At 42.3% G+C, this 22,141-nt stretch overlaps 1 protein-coding gene and 1 long non-coding RNA gene across 3 annotated transcripts in view; one reads left to right on the forward strand and one right to left on the reverse strand.

Annotated features, from left to right (window-relative positions):
• Window positions 1-22,141, forward strand: part of CDKAL1 (CDKAL1 threonylcarbamoyladenosine tRNA methylthiotransferase) — a 634,424-nt gene that overhangs the window by 541,503 nt on the left and 70,780 nt on the right. The gene's annotated exons all lie outside the window — the stretch shown is intronic.
• On the reverse strand, window positions 860-21,175 carry LOC308345283. The gene is made up of 3 exons (XR_013967048.1): window positions 20,907-21,175; window positions 9,847-9,995; window positions 860-1,449 (listed from the first exon to the last, which is right to left on the reverse strand). It is a non-coding gene; the product is annotated as an uncharacterized lncRNA (long non-coding RNA).

The raw sequence follows: 22,141 nt of genomic DNA on the forward strand, positions 1-22,141 counted from the left end.
CTCCTCGTCTCCCAGGCCTTTCATTTTACCACGAGGTGTTTTTTTTTGGGGGGGGGTGATCATTGTTGTTTGTTTCTGTTTGCAGCTATTGTTGATTTTCAATATTTTCATTCTGCAGAATGAAAGCTCCTTTTATTTCCAATTATTCTGCAATTCAGAACTCCAGCACATTCCATCTGTTGGCAAACCGGACTTAACATTTGAAGCCCCTGAGGTTGATTTAAACTTGATTTGCTCCACGAAATGTGAATTTCTGGCTTACTTGGCTTTTATCAGAGGCCAGTCGTACAGATCGCAGACGTGAAAGTGGTTTGGGAGAAGACCACCACTCTTGGGTTATATAGACCTCTTGTGGGCTTGTATAAAAGAAAGCAACTGTAGCTTTTCCCGTGTCACTTTTCCACTGGCAGAAAGCCACAGAACGGGCCCGGCTAGTGGTAATTCCTCTACCCCCTGGCAGACCTCCCACAGCCAGCTGGCACCCGGGGAATACAGTGGTGAGGGTTGGTGTGGCAGAAATCACCAATGCCAGGATGAGAAAGACCTGCCAGTTAGAACTCTGTTTAACTTTTTTGTCACAAGATTGTAAGTCTCTCGCTTGAGGTTTTCCCTTGATACTAGCTGCCACAATGGAACTTAAGAAAATGTGTGCCCAAAGACTACATAACAGTACAGGGCAGTACTTGTTAGACGCCGAAGTTCAATGAGCAGCTACTCAACGGTATATTCAGTCTGATGCCAACATTACATATCTGTGTTTCTGAATCGTCAACGTTTTATATGAGGATTTACTGTGATGAAGAATAAAAGGAGTAAATATTCCTTTCTTTTCTTTTTTTTTTTTTTATTCCTTTCTTTTAACAAGGCTATGACTGGGCCGAAGGAAATTTGGATGACTCTGGATTTTTTTTCAAAATCTGGTTGGCTGTGATAATTATAAATGAATTCTCTGTTTTAAATATAACTGTCTCTGGGGCGCCCGACTGGTTTGGTTAGTAGTGCGCGGGACTCTGGATCTCAGGGTGGTGAGTTCAAGCTCCAGGTCGGGTGTGGAGATGCATTAAAAATAGAATCTTAAAAAAATCCATCAGTCAGTCACCGAAGCTTGGAACTACCAGTTCTTCATGACAGGTAATACCTTTAAGGTGTTTACATCCAGTTCTAGAAAGAAATGCAGTTTCCATATCAGTTTAATTTTGACTCTCTCCTTGAGCCATTTAATGGTATGTTCTTCTTTGTTTTGGTCACAAATACTTTTCTTTCATACCATGCATCTTCATGACCCTGGTAGGTCCGTATTAGCACATGTATTTCAGAAAGTCAACATGCACAAGTCAAGAAGAACTTGATGCTGGCCGCCCGATGTGCAGGTTTTAGAAATAAACCGGACACGCGTTCCATGGGAAGGGGTCATTGCAAAAGACAGCTGTCATTTTAGCATTCCCAACACTGGAAACAAGAAAACAAAAAAACATAAAAACCCAATGGTTACTCTAAAATGCTATTGATCCGTTCAGAGCACTTAGTTATTTATGTTAAATCTTCACTGATTTGAACTAGTGTCAAGGGAGACCCGGAACTCCATTAATCACTTCCTGAACTAAGAAGGCACAGACCTATCTACTTACTCGTAAATGAGCGTAAGGTTAGTTATTCGTTCAGCTTGCAAATCAGAGTCCTAATGTATGCAAGGTCTGAATTAAGGAAAAATACTTTTTAATATTTTAAAGGAGTTCAGTTTGTTTTCAAGTAATTAAATAAATTCAGTATTCCAAGGAGAAGTACATTGTGATTCTTTTTATGAGTAGATAAAAATGATACATTTTCTAAGACATCAGTAAGACTTCAAAAAGGAAAGTAGTTGTTAACCACAGAAAAATTCTTAACCTAGCAGGTAATTAAAATAATGTAGATCTAATTCACAACAAAGTATTATTTTCACCTATAGAATTACTAAGGATTTTTACATTTAGACTACTGAATCCTGGATGAGAATATAAGTGTAAGAAAGAGCCTTAAAGTTCATATCACTTAGCTCAGCAAGTCAGCTTCTGAACATCGGTTCTAAGGAAACAATCTTAGACCAAAATGCCGCCTCTCACAACAATGTCCACTGTATTACTGAATAATAGGAGGGAGAGAACAAAAACTTAAACCTCCACCATGGAGGAGACTAACTGTGTGAGTCAGTCGCAGTGTGCATAGCTGTGGGGTAGTACCCAACCAATAAGTAGTACTGGCACAGAATTTATAACAGTGTGGAAAGTGCTCAGATTTTTAGGGAAAAGATGGTAACAAAATTTTACTTAAATTAGGAGTTCAGTCCTATTTTAAAACATAATGAAAATAGAAAAAAGTACCCAGATTTTTAAAATGTCAAGCTCCACGATTCCACTTAAGGTCTCACGTATATCAATACACATAGTCACTGCTGTTTTCATCATTGCTACAAAGGTAAAAGCGGGCTGTTCTCTGTCCAGACTATCTTACATGTCAAGTTACGCAGGCCATAATGTAATTTGTTTGGTAAAGCAGAAATATCTTTACATTTCCCAAATATTTCCGTTCCTATTAGCCTTTTATATTTGTGGGTCTTAATGTATTATTTATCTCATTTTGCTACAGAACTCTTCTGGAAGAAGTTTGTGTTCCTTGGCATTTTCTCCTTGCCTGCATATCTGTCTCCCTCCCAAAACTCCACAAAAATCAGAATTCCAAATGGTATTTCAATGTCTGGTAGGAGTTGGAACCCATATATTTGTTTTATTTATTTTTTTTCTTTTCGGGTCCCACAGCGCCTGGGGATTATTTAGCATTTTTTAGGCACACATGATCCATTTACAAAGACAAAGCACTTTGTGTTCCTATAGTTATTTTTATGTAAAGCTGTTAAAGGAACAGGAAACATCTTTCGACCACCTTTCTCCCTACAACTTCCCCCCCAAACAGTCATTAGTATTAACCATAACAGAGATGAAACTTGTTTCCCACAGATTCCACGGAGAAAGGCTGGAAAGTAACACTAAAGCATTTGGGGTTATTCGTAATAAAGCGCGCGCGAGGGAGACGAGGTGCCAACTCACGTGTCAGGCAGACAGTGGCAGCTGCTTTGTTACCATGTGGCACTGTCCCATCCTAAATCATATGGGAAATGGGTCCTGTTTGACAGATACTGTCATCAGTTCAAACATTATTAAAATACTTTAAAAGCTTCTAATTTTTTTTTTTTTTTTTAGTTTTGAGGACAGGCTGTTTGGTTAGCTCAGGCTCCTTAGCCCTACCGCTCCGGGCTCCAGCAGTGAGCGCTCCTGTGCCAGGTTTTTTATCTAGCCAACCCTGAGCTGCGACTTTTTTATCCCAGTGGGACAGTGCAGCTATGTTCTTGGCGTTTTCTGCCTATTACCAGTTAGGGTCTGTGAACAGAATCTCCATTTGTGAGAACCTCATTGTGGATAGCACGCAGTGGTCTTTTCATTTTGATTGATGGTTCTGGTTCTGCACCATCTGGCTTCTGATAGGCTGCATTAATCATATCCTGAACTAAGAAAGTGTAGACATGTCTGTTTAATATGTACCCATACATAATGTAACATTAGTTATTCATTCAGCTTGCAAAACAGAGTCATAATGTATGCAAGGTCTTTATATAGTAAAACATAAATATTAATATGCGACCCATTAATGCTGTTTTTACTTGTACTAACCTCCCACTAGTACATTTGTTGATGAAGATTGAGGAATTAAGAGAAAGAAGACCATGTGCATATCTATGTGAACATATATAATTTTGCTGTTGCCTTAAATGAATTTAGAGTGATGTACGTCTGTAGTACTTCTCCTGCCCATATTTACTTTATATTTCTGACTGCCTCTTAAAATACAGGTTAAATGCAAGCTGCAACACAGATTCCCTTTTTCTCATGTGAACTGCTTGCCTCCAGTGTAGGTCATCTGTTTGCTGAGGTCACTGGGGGGGTGTGTGGCCCTGCCCTTTGGTGCCGTCCCCAGCTGGCCCTACTTTTGACACATTCTGTCCCCTGCTGTGTAATAACATCCAGAAGCGAGCGAGCGAGAGAGAGAGAGAGACAGACAGACAGACCAGAGAAGAATTCACAAGTCAAAATTTGCTCCAGATTTTAGGACCGTCGTACTTATCAGTAGCTTAAATTTGGTTTCAGAAATTTGGTAGGACCTTTCCCAGTTACGAGAGATTTCATGTGCATTAATCATAATCCTTTCAGTACCTAGCGGAGGGAGGGTAAGGGGATTTCAGTTCTCATGGGAGGTTACCTTGTGCAGAATTGTTAGAGCAGATTTCTTGAGGTAGCAAATTAAAACCATAGCCTCATAAAACACAGTCTATGTTTTATTAATTACGTTTTGTCGTAACAGCACTGTATCCCTCTGTGGTTACATCTTCTTGTATGTGTCCCAGATTCAAAGTATGTATTTTAATGAATTATACTATTGAAGACCAAGTGCAGATTAATGCTCGAGTGTTGTAGAATGCAAACTACAGCCCACGCCGGAACAGTAATCAATCATGGGATGATGCACGGGAAACAGGCAGATGATCGTAGTTTTTGCTGAGAAATAAGTAAACCGCAGCTTCTGTTTGACACGTAATTTCAGGGAGGCTTAATTAGTCACGTGCGCGCGATGAGCCCCCCCCCCCCAGACGCTCTGCGAAATGTAACGCACTGGTACAAACTGACGTCTTATCAGTTGAAGACATTAAGACAGCCTGTATAACGCTGGGGGAAAAGGATCACTTTAGGAGGAAAATCAGTAAAATTAAATATTCAGTTCATCCATTTCTGTTTTTGGAGGTATTTTTAGCTGTTTCATCCAGTACTTTCCATCCCATCATTGCTTAACTCATCCTATGAATTGTTTCTTTGTTTGTTTGTAAATACATTCACGCTGAGAACGCTGCATGGACAAGCTGGAGAGCGGGAAATCCATAATACGAGCAGGTCGATGACCATGAGAACCTGATGTAGTTCTAGGACTTTGTAAAAAGCCCTGAGTTTGCTGTGAGAAGCAGGGATTCCGGCCTTGGCTCTGGCACTCGACTAGTTGGATGACGTTGGAAATGGGTTCAGGCTGGCTTGTCTGTCTCCAGAATAGCCCTCCGTCTGCGATGCACTAGTCTTAGTGAGTTTTTCATCTAAAGAAAGGAAGATCTTGAAGAACCAGACCAGATTTCTTATGTAAAAGACAAACATCATCCCTGCGCTGTCCACCTTCAGTGCTCGTGAGGCTCAAATGAGTTAGCTGCCCGTGTTGTAAACTGAGAAATGCTCTGGAAACGTAGGTGCTGTCCTGTTTGTTCGCTGAACTTCCCTGAACCTCATCTGCTCTGTTCATGAATGTTTGCGCTGGGATCCAGCCTCCTCCCGTCACAGTAAATTCGAGAAGCTGCATGATGGTGAATACGTGTGTTTCCTGGGGCTGCTGAAGGTCCGCTTCTTGTATGAGGTCCCTCTAGAGTTTACAGCAGAAGCTGAACACTCTTTTTTCCCCCTATAAAAGGACAATATGCTAGAGAAATACAGCATAATTTAATTTCCTTCTTTGGGCAACATAGAAGCTATTGGACTGTGCTTCCTTAAAATTAAGGACATTCATTCTAAGGCTCGGACAGGATAGGATTGAAATGGGGGGGGGGGGACTTTTAAACCAAAACATTTTATTAGTTCAGGGATGCAGCACCGAAATGACAGCTTTCAAAGGCCGGTGCCTCACTTCCTTGTCGGAGAACAGGGGCCACGCAGGGGGCGGCGGGGGGCAGGAACAGATGGACAAGTCAGCAAACTGGACAGCTCCTCCCTTCTTCCACACGTTGTCGTCATTAGACTTCGTACAAAACGCAGCGAATCCCCAGACGGACAAATATACCTCGTTCAAATACGGAGATAGCAAAACACAAGTCATTTTAAAATGTGTAACATTTTCATGAGTCTACGCTATTGTGTTTTTGCATCGTCATCAGTAGATGGACATTTCCATTATGATTGAATCTGAAACATTTGTTAATGTTTCCGGCCTGTGAGAAGGACACCCGGACAGATGTGTGGTTCTTCAGATCTGGGGAAAATGACTTCCATTTCTAGGCTCTGTTTTGTTCTCCCTTTGACTTTAGGTGAAGTCAGGTGTCCTGTGTACGCTGTTCCTAGTATCCCAGGGCAGATTTTTATGTCTGGAGACAGTGTAAGTCGTGCCCTGAAGTCAGCGTTGTCAGTGGGGCTAGTCATTATATGAAATTTGACAAAATGCACGTTCATTGGTTTTTTTCAGCCACAGAGAATAAGGTTTCCCTTGGTCCCAGCATCAACACACAGTGTGTTGGGGAGAACAGAGGTGAACAGCTAGTTTTACTTCTACCAGTCCTGTCCAATGCCATGAACACCACTGTTCTTAATTACTGTAGCATCACTAATAGCATTAAGACCAGTGCATGAGTATCTTCTAAAGGAACCCCATCATAAAAGTTTGACTGAGGGCCGTTTGAAACTTGGAGAGCACAAGGAACTCAGTACTGTCTTTACACCTGAAAACAGTTGTGGGGATGAGGACTAATTAATTATTTGAGTCAGATACACTGACTCCTCATTCCCCTAAGACCTAAACATGCCCATTCTTTTCCCCTAGACCCATACGCAGAGGTGTGTCTACCAATTTGCCAAGGACATAAAGGTCCCAATTTACCTTTCTGGGTTTCACATCTGGCTTAAATCAGAGCCCAAACACTGAGCACGTACCTGTCCAAGTAACTGTCCAGGGCTTTTTCCTTAATAACACCACACGCTCCTATATTATTTCTTTTGACTCAATTTCCAATCATAAAGATAATTCTGAGGAGCTACTTCCTAGCTATCTCTCCTATACCATAATAAATTATTTGCCCTCTGCTTTTCCCAGAGGCCTCCAAGGTTACTGACAGTCCAGACTGATGGCTACCATTGCCATCTCGTCACCACTCCAGCCCCCATACCGATGTGTCCTGTCCCATCTCCACAAGCATCGAATACACTGATTGGAATAAAAGCAGGAAGCTACTGGAAGGGGCCGGAGGGTGGGACAGCCATGCATTAGGCAGAATTCGTCAGCATTAATGTGAACAAAAGGTCACCGAGACTCATCATGTTTATAATAGGGAGGGAGCATTCGCTTTTGAGAATTCCTCATCTCATAGTTAACTGAGGACACTGCAGTGATTTCGTTTGAAGTTGAAGATAGTGTTCTTGCTATTTAAGAAAAAAAAGCTATTGGGATGCCTGGGTGGCTCAATTGGTTGGGCCGCTGCCTTCGGCTCAGGTCATGATCCCAGGGTCCTGGGATCGAGTCCCACATCGGGCTCCTTGCTCAGCAGGGAGCCTGCTTCTCTCGCTGCCTCTGCCTGCCTCTCTACCTGCTTGTGTGTACTCTCTCTCTGACAAATAAATAAATAAAATCTTAAAAAAAAAAAAAGAAAAGAAAGCTATTTATTTTTAGTAGTAGTTCATCAACCTGTGCACCAGCAGTTATGAGAATTTCAGTTATTTACCAGCTGCACTTGACCCTCACTGCCAAAGGCAATCTGCCCTTCTTAACTTACTTTCTTTTCCACAGTGTGTTACAGTTTTCAGTGTAGTAAAACCATGAAAAGGCCTTGACATGATAAATATATCATGATAAATATAAATATATGATAAATATAAATGATATGATAATGATATGATATGATAAATATAAATATATAGATATTCTTCTAAGTATATGAGATACTTATCTTTTGAAGGAGTCATTCTTTTTATGATGTGGGGTTATTTTTTTAATAAAACATATAAGAATGTCAATTGGTTTTGTTCTCTAAAGCAATAATTTCATTAGAATTCTTCATTAGGAGAACCTGTTTGTGGGGTAAAATGACAGCACGATTGCTGTTTGCGCGCCTTATTTTCTGACAGCAGAGACCTCGCATCATGAAAGGACAGTCTCTTAAATGGCTAATGTCACTAAATGTTGGACGAGATGGGAAGATGCTTGTCAGAATCCAGGGACTTAGACACCATGGTGTCCGTATTTTTCCCAAGAGCGAGAAGTCTTAAAATCACAGCTCTTTGATTTCCAGTCTTGTGTATTGTTTATAAACATCTCTAGAACCCTTCTCTAGGTGACACATACATGTGCCTGGTACTCTGCGTTTCCACCTTCTTTCTGTCTCATTTTGGTTTTGTTCTGGGAGTTTTATTCGTGTCCCCTCCCTCCCTTGAACAATAACATAGCAGTTCACCCTCACGTGTATTACCGGAGTCACATTTTTGTTTCAAATGATGCTTGTGGCCCTCAATCCCCAAAGATCTGGGTAAATAAGCTTTTAGCCATCTACATCTTGTCACGCAAAAGAGAACAGTTCCTCCAGATAAATCGAGTAGCTCAGCCATAGCCACCAATGTTATCGGGGTGTGTGTGCGTGCGCATGCGCGTGAGCTTAGGGAAGCCATTGTTTTGTCATTTCAGCCACAGACAGCCACAACTCAAAGCTTTTTAAACGCCATTCTGTCATGAACATAGTTTTCTTTCTCACATTTCTGGGGTCCACATTTGCTAAAACATCTAGGCAGCATGGTGTCTGTCAGCTCAGGGGAACCTGGCCTGGGATGTTCATTCTCTCGCTTACCAGCTCTAAAACTTGGGGCATACTTCCTAATCTGTCCGAGCCTCACATTTGTCATCTGTAAAATAGGGAAAATAGTATCCACTTTTTGGGAGAAATAAACCTCTGAGAACAACTGATCCATTGTAAGTAAGTACTTGTAAAATCTCCTGCCCATTTCCTTTCCCTTCCTTCTAAACAATTACTATTTAATATGCTCAGTCGTCTAGACACTTGGAAATACTGAATTATTAAATATTTTCATGTTTTATTTCTCACATCATTCCATGGCAGTTGAGAAAAATACATTATAATGAAAACATACACACATCATGGATTAGCTCAGGCAAGCCCATTTTTACACATAAAGTCAAAGTCAGATCCAACCCTAGAGAAAATTGTGAAATAAAGTTTGCCCCTTCCAGCAGTTGGTGTCTCCTTTACCCTTTGCATGACCTTTTCATTGCCTGTGACCGCCATGACCTCGTGCTGTCTCTAGTCATCAACGGTCAAGACTGCTTTCAGGAAAGAATGTGATAAACACTTCCATTACGAGATATAAATTATGGAAAAGGGTCAATATGAGAATCTCCCTGGCTATTTTCATGTTAACTCAAGAGAAAAGGATTTAAGCCCAAGTCTTAACTACTAATTGTTGATCCTCATGTATTAATGAACTTTCCTGTTTTCTAACAGGATTTCTGGAACTTGTCAATTATAAGTGCCCCTGAAAATTATAACTTCGAGTTGGCTTTTTCCCCTTTAAAGAGGTTGCTTGTGATGACTTGTGACCCCAGCAAAGAGACCCACAAATCACTGGAAACTGTTCCCTTCGGGCAGAAGCCCATTATACTTTGTGACCGGTCAAATGCATAGTGTCATCAAGGAAGGGCATTGGGAACAGAGCAGCGGATAGAACCCACAGCACAGCTAAAGATGTGGGTATTTCTGGCCATCAGCGTCTCCTGAGAAAGACGGAAGAGGGGTGAGAAAACTAGAGAAAAATAATTTCTACCTTCAGTGCAAGATCAGTGTTATTGTGCCTTTCCTTAGAATGTTCACTTGTGGAAAATACATGAACGTGAATGAAAATCTCCATTATTAGGATGTACGTTACAGGCACGAATATTTTTGTTTCTCCCAGATAAGTTAGAGTAGTATTTTTCTCCAGAATCCATAATAAGGGGAACACCGGGAAGACTCACAGGTTAATTGTCAGGAATCTCAGCTGTCCGCCAGTTTTCCGTGTCTTTCTCTGGTGTATTCTTCTGATGGAGGATGTGGGTCAGATATGAAAGATGGAGAAGCAGGAATAAAGAGGAATCCACTCGATTGCTAAATGTTCCCATGAAACCTGTGGATAATACACCAGCAAACCTTGGATTATGTACTGCCTTGTGTGTTTACTTAATTGTGTCTTAGCAACTAGACTGTAAATTTCTCATGGGGAGAGACTCCGTCTTATATTTTCAGACTCCCTGAAAGGAAACTGGTAGTTGACATTTCATAGGTTTTAAATACATACTTGCCGAGTAGAATTGAATTCATGATAAAGTTCCTTGCAAATTACTCGTGTAAGATGCCAGATATAAACACTAGGAGAGTCTACTGTGATTTTCTTTGGAAATCCCTGGGGCATAACTGATGTGGTTTTCCTGGGACATTTAGGATAACACTTGAATTCAGGCAGATTGGTACCACTGCATCTTCCTAGGAGACTTGTCCAGTTTTTAACCAAATCGTCCGTCTACCCAAGGTTCTCAGTAGGGCTGATGTCACCAGCACAGTATCCTGGAGTTTGTGCCCAGGGACCAGGAATGCTGGATATCTTGAATGTGGCACATCACAGCCCTTCACAGCAAAAAATCGTGCTCGCAGTACCACTAATACACCTCACTAGGAAACACTGGGTTCCTTACAACTTCTGCCTTTCCTACCATTCAGATCTCTGTTCCCACCCCCTTCTTGTACTCTGTGTCTAAGCGTTACTGAGCTACTTCTTGATCATGCCAGACTCTGTCTACTTCTTCATCTTTGCAGATTTTGTTTCTTCTGTGTTTGTCCTACTTTCTCTTCCAGTGAATGTCTTCCGGTCCCTCAGGACTCAGCTCAGGCACCATCTCCTCCAGGAAGCTTTTGCTGGTTACAAACCCAGACTGATATAAGAGGCACTCTTAGGTTCTTTCGAAGCACACAGTGACATTTAAACCAGTGAATTATGGTTGTCTGTTTGCTTTCTGTCTTTCCCTAGACTGAAAACTATTCAAGAACCAGTTGGATGTCCTACGAACTTACCCAGTGCCTGATACATACTGAGCACTTAATGAACAATGTTTTGAATGGATCAATCAATTTTCAAATTGATTGAAATTTTCAATTTCTGACATTTTCAGACAAGGATTAGTTCATTCAGCAAATATTAACCATGCACTTTTCATACCTAGGAAGAGTTCCGACATGGGGCATGCTAGGATATTGGCAACGCTGGGATTGTGGATGGGAAAGAAGCCTTGTGCAAAGGTAGGGAGGAGGTAAGAAGAAGGGATAGAAGATTCTCCCTACCGTGGGGCTGGCTCAGACTTGACAGTAGCTCTAAGACTATGAGTGGGACATGAAAACAGAGGGGCCCTGTCCAGGGCTGTTGGGATCATGGTCCTCAGGCCCGGCCAGTCTTAGGTAAGGCAACTGCAGAAGCTGGAGTAAGATCTAGGGATTTGACAGAATAATTTTAGGTCTCTTAAATCTTACAATAAAAAGGCTTTTTAACTTTACTTTTCTAGTCACTAATTTTTATTCTACTTTAGAAATAAATCAGTTCCTGGTGCATCTGAAATATTTTTCAGAAAGGAAAAGAGGAACAAAAGGAGAGAACATTCTTTTCTTTTAAGATTTATTTATTTATTTACTTGAGAGCACGCTCAAGGAGGGGGAGGATGGAGGGGAGAGAGAATCTCAAGCAGGTTCCCCGCTGAGCACGGAGCCCGATGCAGGGCTTGACCCCAGCACCCTGAGATCATGACCCGAGCCTTAAACCAAGAGTCAGACGTTTGACCCACAGAGCCATCCATGGACTCCAAACATCCTTTTCCATGGCCGTTCTTCACCACAGGCAGTTGGAGCATCACTGGTCCAGTAGAACGATGAGTTTCTCACCAACTTCCGTACTAGGGGCCAAAGAAGCAGAAACTTCTTCCAGTTCCCTCCTTTCTTTCTTCCGCTCCTGGGAAGGGAGTGGCTATTTGAGAGAAGGGCACGTGGGGAGGATTAGGGTTCCCTCTGACTCTCGAGCTCTGCATAAGACTGTAGTACCTGACCAGAGCCGCAGGACCAAGCAGAAAACCAAAAAAGAGTCCGCTTGTGTGAATCAAGCCTGTCCGTCAGGGGTCTCAGGAGAGCGCCACAGAAAATGGGGTGGCCCGTGTTCACTTCTAGCAGCAGGGGTTGTGATGGCACAGCTGGGAGGCCATCGTGGACATGCCCAGGATGTGAGGAGCACGGGGCCAGGTCTGGCAAAGATTCAGAGGTGACCAGTTATGTTGAGACTTTGTCTCAGAAGCTTAGGCGAGAATACAACTAGAACACCTGAGGAGGAAAGGGAAGTATGCGTTGTAGTAAAGCCATCTCGAAGCATAAATACGAACTCGTTTGTGTGCAGATTCGAGCAAGGAAACATAATTTTTACAGAATTATTACAAGAAGTTAGACACGGTCATGGCAGCAGTGCGCTTACTGACTGTTAAATAAGAAACACAATGACCCTCGTAAAGATGGTGGATGTAGAAGGCCTGAAGTGTCAGATGATCAGATTCATAAGCTTTACTGACTAGAGTCCTAACTAGAGTAGAAGACATTCCTGCCAGACGTGTGTCTGCTTTGTTTGGAGTAGAAGCATCAATCTCTAATTTGCCTTGTTGCAGAGGAGAATGCATGATCTATGCTGCGTGTAGCCAAATGATCATTCCATCAGGCCTCAAACGTAAAGAAGGTAATTAATTTGCTGATTCGGCCTAATCCTCATTCTCAGCTGGTGAAACCAATCTGTAAGTTCATATTTTATCTAGTCATATTATATTTCTCAAAGCCCAAAACACAATTTTTCAAGAAGACCAAAAACAAAAGAGAACCAATAGTTTATATAGGTCAGTATATGGTGATTTGGAAAGTTAAAAAGCACAGGCAGTGATAAATTTCTCCATGTTTGTTTTCCCCTCAGCATATCTCTATTTTGTAGACTGTTTTTTTTTTCTTTCTACTTCAGCGTTGTATCATCAAGGCGACTGTGTCTATCATGATAAATGTGTCTCATGAATGCAAGGTAGAACCATATAAACCTTTAATATTTTCCATCACAGAAGCTCTTCTGTTCCTTTCTTTATTGGGGAAAAAATGAAGATGACAGCCTCAAACAAAAGTTTTTTTGTTCGTTTTTAAGCAAAGTTGGCTTGATGTTGTTTAAATTAGAAATTGATGTTTTGTTTTTTAAATTTACTGGGCTTTGTTTTAAGCTAGTATCATCTTGCCTGCCAACTGCCATTCTGTGTGAGATGTTTCAGTTTCCTGATGTGTTTGTGATAAACAAAAGCAAATACATTTTTATTAACCCATAAAAATGACCAACTGTGCCCTCTTACAGAGAATGCTTGTGGGCAGCCTAATTGTTGAATACTGTTTTCTTTCCACATTAAGTCGACCCAAAAGACTATTGATTGTACCAAACACTGTTTCTTAGTGCCATAATTCTCCAGACCTGTGTCTCCGGGGACCCCAGGCAGGAGGGTAATTGTGAAGCTCGCTGCTCTGTGTTGAACGCCCAGTGACAGCCTGTCGGGCACAGCTCAGGTCATAGAACAGCACGCGTCTCACCATGGTTGAACCGCCTCCTAGTCCGGGACAGAGGGGGAGCGTTTATTTATAAGCTCGTGGAAGAGGGAGTTTGAAGGTGAAAAAGGAAAAAAAAACACCAAAATTTTAGTAGGCACATCATATTCAGAAAGAAACTAAAATGCTCTTCTATTTGAAGTTTTAAAATTCTGCCATAGTGCAGGGAGATGTTACTCACTTTCATTCGGGTAGTGCTTTACGCAAAGCACTTTGTCTAAGAATCTTCTCACCACAACACTGTATTCTCTTGAGCAATTTCCATGATCCTCAGTTTTCTGATGGGTGAAAATGGGCATAAAATTGCCAGTTGTCCCATCAGTCCCACAGTTGGGAAGGCCAGAGGACACAGGGCTCCCCCAAGCGTGTTCGGCATTTTTCCTCCACTGGAGTAAAGTCCTGTGTGTTCCATTAACAACTCTTTTTCTAAAACAACTACCATATGGCAAGTTCTGTGCCATGACCCGGGAGCCCTGTGTCACACAGTAGGCACAGATTCTGCAAAGGGGCAGTCCGGACTGCTGCACCTGTTCTTAAAGAAGAAGGAAGCGAGACCACGCAGGCTGGGGCGAGGGGAGAAGGGAGATGGCTTCATCTGTTTTCAAAGATTTCCTGTTTTAAGTATTCTTATTTGATTTAAACCAGAGATTTACACAAAGTGACTGCAACTTTGTCAGGGGTCCAAAATTCGCTGTGTTGCAGTGAGCGCTAGGTGGTCATGTCCCCTTAGGTTACCCAGAGCCGTAAGGATCTCCTGTCCTCCTCTTGTTTCTCTGAGGTCTGCAGAGCCCCGAGGCGTTCAGCTCATTTACATGCATGCGATTCACAGGCTCTGTTTCCAGGCAGGCACATTTTCCTTCCCCGAACAATGTCCTGACTGTTCAAAGTGTGCAGATTTTCATGTTTGTTCTTAATGGTGAAGAGCAGAAAGTCTATAAAAATTTTAAATTAAAGTAATCATGTAAATGTCTTCATTTACTGAGCTGATCTTTTCACACTGAGAATAAATATCTCTCCTCTGTGATACCTCCTTAAAAAGAAAGGGAAAAAAAGATCCCAAAAGCTTTGTAACATTATTATTAGAAAGGATATATATATATATATACATATATATATATATATATATATTTTTTTTTTTTTTTTTCCCTCCTGTGAAACTGTGTTAGCAACATCCCAGAAAACTGGAATTCTCTATTAACCCCTAGGTCAAGCATCCTTCTTGACACACATCCCTTGTTTTCCACCTCATTTATAAAGGGGCAGTTTATTCTTAACTTAATTCCCAGCTTCTTTTTAGGGAGCGTTCATAGTTAATCTCAACAAAGAATAGCAAATCAGACTTCGCAATCTGTGGTATTAGGGAATAGAATGAAATCAAGTCATTTTAGTATTAGAAGGAATCATGGGAGCTCATCTTATCTGACCACTTCATTTTGCTATGAGGCCGCCATGGCTCAGGGACACTCAGAAAATCTCCAAAATCACGTGGCTGGTTTGTGGCTGATCCTGTAGCTCAGTACCAGTGACGCTAGGCAACACAGTGGTATTTTCTAAAAGTTATGGAGGACTGGAATGTAACATTTCTTATTAAAATAAATGCATAGGGGCGCCTGGGTGGCTCAGTGGGTTAAAGCCTCTGCCTTGGGCTCAGGTCATGATCCCAGGGTCCTGGATCAAGCCCCACATCAGGCTCTCCGCTCAGCAGGGAGCCTGCTTCCTTGTCTCTGTCTGCCTGCCTCTCTGCCTACTTGTGCTCTCTGTCTGTCAAATAAATAAATAAAATCTTTTTAAAAAGGGATAAATAAATGCATAGGAGAAGTGGCTTGGAGATTCTGCATTTCTAAACTCTTCGTATCCAGAGTTGCACCTTTCTACTTAGTGGGTCTGGACGGTGTATAATACGGTTGCCTAGTAAGAGAAAATTTATCATCAAGTACTGCTTTGAGAGTTAGGGACCAGGCATTTGCCAGAGATCCAACATGCACCTTCTGGGTCTTGGGTTTTTAACCCACTCGGAAATAAGAATAATAAGGGGGCTGCCATGACCGACTGACAGCTCCATGGAGCGCCATTCCCCCAAATATTGCAGTGTATATCCCTTACCCCGGAGGAAAAAATGTTTTTGATCTCTGACTCTAACCTTTCTAATCTATCCTACAAATTCAAAGGAGATTCAGCTCAAAATTAATGCGGCAAGACCCACCCGGAGCCCGTCGCCTTCACTCTTAACCTTATGAGTTTCAGAGTGAGGAGTCTCTGTGGGCTCATTTCTAGAGCTTCTACTGTTATTCCTGGGAGAGACTGGTCCCTCTGATGTATTCTCGAACTTACCTTCCTGTGCAGGGTTCCTTCAAGTCTCTACTGCGGTCCAGTGATCAAAATAAACCTCCTGTCTCCTGCACTTTCCCACCTGATAGTCCTGGTCCCAATCTACAGCCGAGGGAGCCCACAGTCGCCCGTGGCCCCTAAGCCATAGTAGCTGTGGATGCCATGACCCAAGGCCCCTTCAGCAGGCACAGGCAGGGAGTTGACGGGGGGGGAAATGGCAGTGCCCCACAACCTGCCGTCCAACAAATGGTTTTGGCTATGAGTGCATCACGCGATCCAGGTGAGGACCACCTTGGGTTATTTTTAATGCATTTTACTGAGATGCTTCTTTTCTTAGTAGTTACTCGATACTTCTTCTCATACTCTTTAATTAACCACGTGACAGTTGACTACATACACACACACACACACACACACATATATATGTGTATATATATATACACATATATATATGCTACTATTGACCAAAATGCAGAATAAAAATCTATAGACAGTCCCCAACTTACAGTGGTCTGACTCGTAATTTTCCAGGTTTTTTTTTTTTCTTCAAGTTCTTATTTAAATTCCAGTTAGTTGGCCAACAGTATAGTATTAGTTTCAGGTGCATAACCTGTTGATTCATCATTTAAATACAAAACCCAGTGCTCATCACAAGTGCCCTCCTTAATACCCATCCCTCATTTAACCCATCCCCCTCCAGCCACCTCCCCTCCAATCACCCTCAGTTTGCTCTCTAGAGTTAAGAGTCTGTTTTGTGGTCTGCCTCTCTCTTCCCCCCCACCATGTTCATCTGTTTTGTTACATAAATTGCACATAAGAGTGAAATGGTCTTTCTCTGACCAAGAAGTATTTGCTTATCATAATATCCTCTAGCTCCATCCATGTCGTTGCAAATGGCAAGATTCCATTCTTTTTGATGGCTGAAGAATATTCCGTTGTGTGTATACACCACATCTTCTTTATCCATTCCTCAGCCAGTGGGCCTCTGCATAACTTGGCTGTTGTTGATAATGCTCTGTAAAGATCGGGATGCTTCTGGATGTATAAGAAAACCTAACTTCATTTAATACAGAGAACGTTCAACCAAGTCTGGAAGGCTTGGGTCCTCAACTTTATAGTGTTTTGCTTTTCACTTGTTTAAAATGTGAAGAGTAGCACCACCACACGTATAACGAACTCTCTTCCCACGTTGGCAAATAGAGTGTGCTGGGGGCCTATGGGGTTCGGAGGCCATGCGGGGTCCCTGAGAGCACAGGCCACACAAAGACTTAGAGGTTAGAAGAATAAGAATGACGAGCCTCCCTTACATCTCGGCTTCCACCGACCGTTCACAGGAGCCTTGGAAGTCATAGAAACCAAGCTTTTCAGTTAGCATGACCAAGACCACCCTCTCTTCCTTGAGTCGTGTGGGATTCTGTCTCTACTTTGACTTGCGAAGAAGCTAATTATGGGTTGATTTTTGGAAAGAGCGGTTAATAATGACTTCCATTTGGTAGAGTGTAATCTTTGGAGGCAACAGTAATGTTTTTACGACTGTATGAACAACATAAGGAAGAAGGGAAAAAGAAAACCCTGTATAGTCTTTTGCAACAAGCTATAAAATATTATTTAATCTTGAATAATTAAACAAAAACATTTTTACTCACATCATGTTACAATCATACTGCTAATACCAGCTTAATACTTACTTTTAAACTAATTCATTTTCTCATTTGTGGCCATCGAGAAAGGTTTATTAAATCTAATGACTGTTTTAGGATTAAGTAGGGGAAAAGCATGTTCTAATTACAGGGATGGATAAAAGCAAATTAATTAACCAAAAACGTGTATTTCCTTCCTCATAGATGTCTGGTCAGCCATATCCGAGATGAACTTGGGTTACCTAGCTCCTGAGTTTTTTAATCATGTTTTTAGATTGCATTTTTTACACCATCTGTACCATTAACATGACTGTAATTTCTGTCACAGTTGGAAGCTTCGGTTAATAAATGTTTTGTTTTGGAGGGGGATGGGAAGGCAGACAAGAAGGTGGGAGTGTTAGTCAGTGAACCAAAGGAGGAGACTGTGCCTTCACCGAGGGGCCATGGAGGGAAATGCTGGACTTCCACAGCTGGGAACTTCCCTGCCCCGTCTTATAGCTACAGTTACTTGGAAAAAAATAGTCTTTAATTCATCATTAAAAAAAAAAAAAAATCTGATCTGATAGAAAGCATAGCCATGAGCTAGTCAAAAATCTAAGTAGCCTCCTTCCTATACAATAGAATATATACAGAAGAATATGTAATTATTTTATAAAACTCAGACATTCGTTTTTCAGTGTTCTGTAGGTCTTCAACAGAACACAATCATGGAAATAGCTTTTAGTTCCAAATAAGTTGTTATTTTTATCTTTTTTTTAATATAGATTTTCGGGATATGGTTTCCCTTTTTTGCTAGTAACCCCTGCTATAGGTTTGTTAAGAGCACACTGATCGTGTTTTCAAAATTCGAGAGGATGATCAGAAATTTTAAAGCATCTGATTGTAATTTCAAAAGAGTTGTGGTATCCTGGTGAAGAGTCCACAGGAGTCGATAATAAATGGGGGGGAGGGAGGTGCAGGCATGCAAGACGCAATGCGAGCTACAGACTATTAGCCAAAACAGCATGCACGCACTTCTCAGATAGAAAAAAAAATGATTCCTGACTAAGAAAATTAAAAACTAGGTAAGGTGAAGACTGAATTTCTAGTCAAGTCCTAGAATCCTAGGGTGACCTTCTGCATCTGGAATCATGAGAGATATTGGCTTTCGTATCGTGAAGGGAGTATCAGTATATATGGTTTCCCTGCTGTACTCTGGGTGCTTAGGGTACAAATGATTAAGACAGACTAATCTTGGGATCAAAAATTAAGCCTCCCTTAAAGAATTGGGGCAAAAGTAAGCATGTGGGGGACAAGGAGTTGCAGCAAAATAGAAAACGTAGAACTATAAGACATTTTTTAAAAGGGCAACTTCTAAAATAAAATCAGTTTAGTAGACAATGGAAATAGGGTTCCAGTTGTCCGCTTGCAATAATTTGTATCTAGTGGTCTTCACGTTTGCTGGCTGTGCACCCTAAAGCCTTTGTAAATCCTCAAACTCCCACACAACCTTACGGTTTATAGTGGTAACCCTAGATTATGCTGATCAAAGGAATTGAACGTGTCGAGTGGCATCTCCCGGCCTTTCTGAAGGTGACTGTGAACAGTACAATGGAGAAGCCACGTGAAGATGTAAACACTGGAAAGTTGGCTAAATTCATTCTTTAAACGGGTCCATCCCGGGGCGCCTGGGTGGCACAGTCGGTTCAGCCTCTGCCTTCCGCTCAGGTGGTGATCTCAGGGTCCTGGGATCCAGGCCCACATCAGGCTCCCCGCTGAGCAGGAGCCTGCTTCTCCCTCTCCCTCTATCCCGCTTTTGTGCTCTCTTGCCCCTCTCTCTGTCAAATAAATAAAATTTTTAAAAATAAATAAATAAATGCATCCATCCCGTCTACCAATCCTGAAGTGGTTTGGGAATTCCAGGTGGTGCGTCACTAACATAGCCAGCAGGCCCAGGCCCTGAACACCCCAGTTCAGATGAGTAGCAAGGATGTAAAGGATTTCCGCATTCGCCGCCCATTTACCAAACTGCACATGCTTCCAGGAGCAAGAAAATAAAATGGGTGTGTGGTATGTATAAGCCGGCGTTCCCTACTTGCCATGCTGTAAGTGCCGGTGATTCCTGGCAAACACTGTGGGACAAGTTTGCTCCCCCGGCCTGGGGTTCAGGACTGCGCTTTCTGGAAGTACATTCTTTTTTCTTTTTTCTTTTTTTTTTTAAGATTTTATTTATTTATTTGACACACAGAGAGAGATCACAAGTAGGCAGAGAGGCAGGCAGAGAGAGAGGAGGAAGCAGGCTCCCCGCTGAGCAGAGAGCCCGATGCAGGGCTCGATCCCAGGACCCTGAGACTATGACCTGAGCCGAAGGCAGAGGCTTAACCCTCTAAGCCACCCAGGTGCCCCTGGAGGTACGTTCTTTTTACACAATCCCACCACCAAACAGAAGAGTGCAGATAGGAAGTTCGCTGTACTGAACACTGTGCTCTATGAAGTGAGTCTCCACCTTGGGAACAGTACCTGGTAAGGGTCGTGAAGGCAAGTGTGGCCAGAGAGAACCTCCGCCACGTTTGCTCAAAACTGGCTCCTCAGCCCATTCGCCGGGCACTCTTATCCATAAAACCAGTGACCTTGGAATTGATCAGATTAAGCATTCAAGTCCACTTAATATTTAAAACGCCTTCCGATAATTTGCCACAAAGGCTTATTAGATACAGCAGCCCAGTTTCAAGGTTGTCCTATCAGCTCCGTCCTGACAGGCTTTCCACATTCCACCGCTGGCTTTCTAACTTACTCCTCACCAGACTGAAATCAGAGTAATGAAAACAGTCAAACTGCTCATAAAATGTCACATTACTATGAGAGCGCACATTATTTCTACAGATATTTTCTGTCAGTCACTAGATCGCTACTCGAATGACAGCAGTGCCTGCCTGGAACACGCTTTAAAAATGACAGTCCCGTACCGTAAAGACTCCTTTAGCAGTAAAATTTACTGATCTGTCCCTTTGATCTCAGCCCACAAAAGATACCAAATGTTACTCAGGAATAAATAAAACATTTATAGAAAAGGGGAGAAAAGGTTATATGCTTCATTTTGCTTATCAATGTCATTTCCAAGCCAACAATTTTATTAGGGATAGGGGTAGGGTGACATGCTATTTTTAGTTTGTGGGGGAGAAATGTGACATTTAGAACAAATGTCATAGCATTTCTTCAATAAAAATCCATGCTGTCAGCCGCCTAGCTCTGGAGAATTACAGAAAAGCTGTGTTGAATCACATGAGAAGCAACAGTAACTTGACTTGTAGTTTAACCCCCTCCGACCCAGCCTCGCTGGGGATGGACAGCAGGGAACTCTCACTGTTGGTCATGTAGTCGGCCTGTATTTGCACAGAGTAGTTCTTAAAATAGCCCATCCCGTGCACCCAAGAACTGACCTGGTGCTCAGCCAGAGCTCGGCGACCTGTTCTGTTCGGTGAACCTCGCGGACAAGCCGTTTCTTTGCAAACAAAAGAAGAACTCCCAGTACCTACTAAAATAACTCCTCCACTGTGAAGGCCAGAAAATGACTTTATTGACTCTAAGCCAGGAAATAAACACTAAAAAAAAAAAACAGCAGCGGAGAGAATGAGTAGAATCCAGTGTGGGAAGGAACAACTGAACATGGTTCTTGTTGTGGGACGTTTGGCCCTTCTCTGCCTCACTTGTTCTGGCCTCTGTTCACATCCTGCCATGAAATCTCTCCACGTTGTTATTTGCCTTTTCAGGGACAGGATCCATATCTTGTTTCTCTGCGTTCCCCACCGTGCCTAGCACAGTTCTTGATAACAACGACTGAACAATTAAAGCATGGGTTTGGGAAATATAGTTCCTATCTTTTTTTTTTTTTTAAACTTTCTAGCCCTCCCCAGCATGCCAGCCCCACGCCAGAAACACCCGATGATTATTCTCAGCCTCCGCCTTTTTCAAGGCTCCATCCCGCTCACCGCACCCTTGCTCCCATGGAGTAATCCTGACAGTCCACCGGCAATTACCCGTGCACCGTGCACTTTTAGATGGGGATGGCCATTTCTGGTCAGGGAAAAGATGAAGACATCTGTGACCTTTTTTTTTTTTTTTTTTAAGTTCTTTCCCCCTTCCGTGCACATGAAGTGCATCACAAGTAATCTCTTTCCTTCCTTTCTCAGGAGAGGTTCCAGTCTTCCCTGACAAAGCCCTTGTCTCCCTTTTTTGGGACTCCTTCCTTTCGGCTTCCAAATGAGCACGGGCATAGCCTCCAGTTTAACCTGACGCCTTCTCTAATTCCCATTAAATTGCTAAATAGGAACGCAGCACCCAGTAGGTACCAGGCATTGGGCCAAGTCAGAAGGGCGTACAGTTGAGTAAGACAGAGCCCGTCCTCTTCAACAGCTCACGACCGCGTCCTCAACAAGTAACCACCTCCACAGACCTTCATCCCGCAAACACTCCCCAAGTAAATCCAAGGGACACGGTGACTCCTCACGGCAGTCCCTGCTCTCAAGGAGCACATAGGCCGCACTATTCCTAGAGCCCGTACCAGCCATGCCTCTCCTTTAGAACTTGTACTCATTTCCTGCTCAAAATTATGAAGTAGGTTTTATGCATCTATCTGTAATGCTTAATGCAGTTTTTCCTCAATTGCTGCGAAACC

This window comes from Martes martes (genome assembly GCF_963455335.1).
Source record: "Martes martes genome assembly, chromosome: 6".
NCBI classification, from domain to species: Eukaryota; Metazoa; Chordata; class Mammalia; order Carnivora; family Mustelidae; genus Martes; species Martes martes.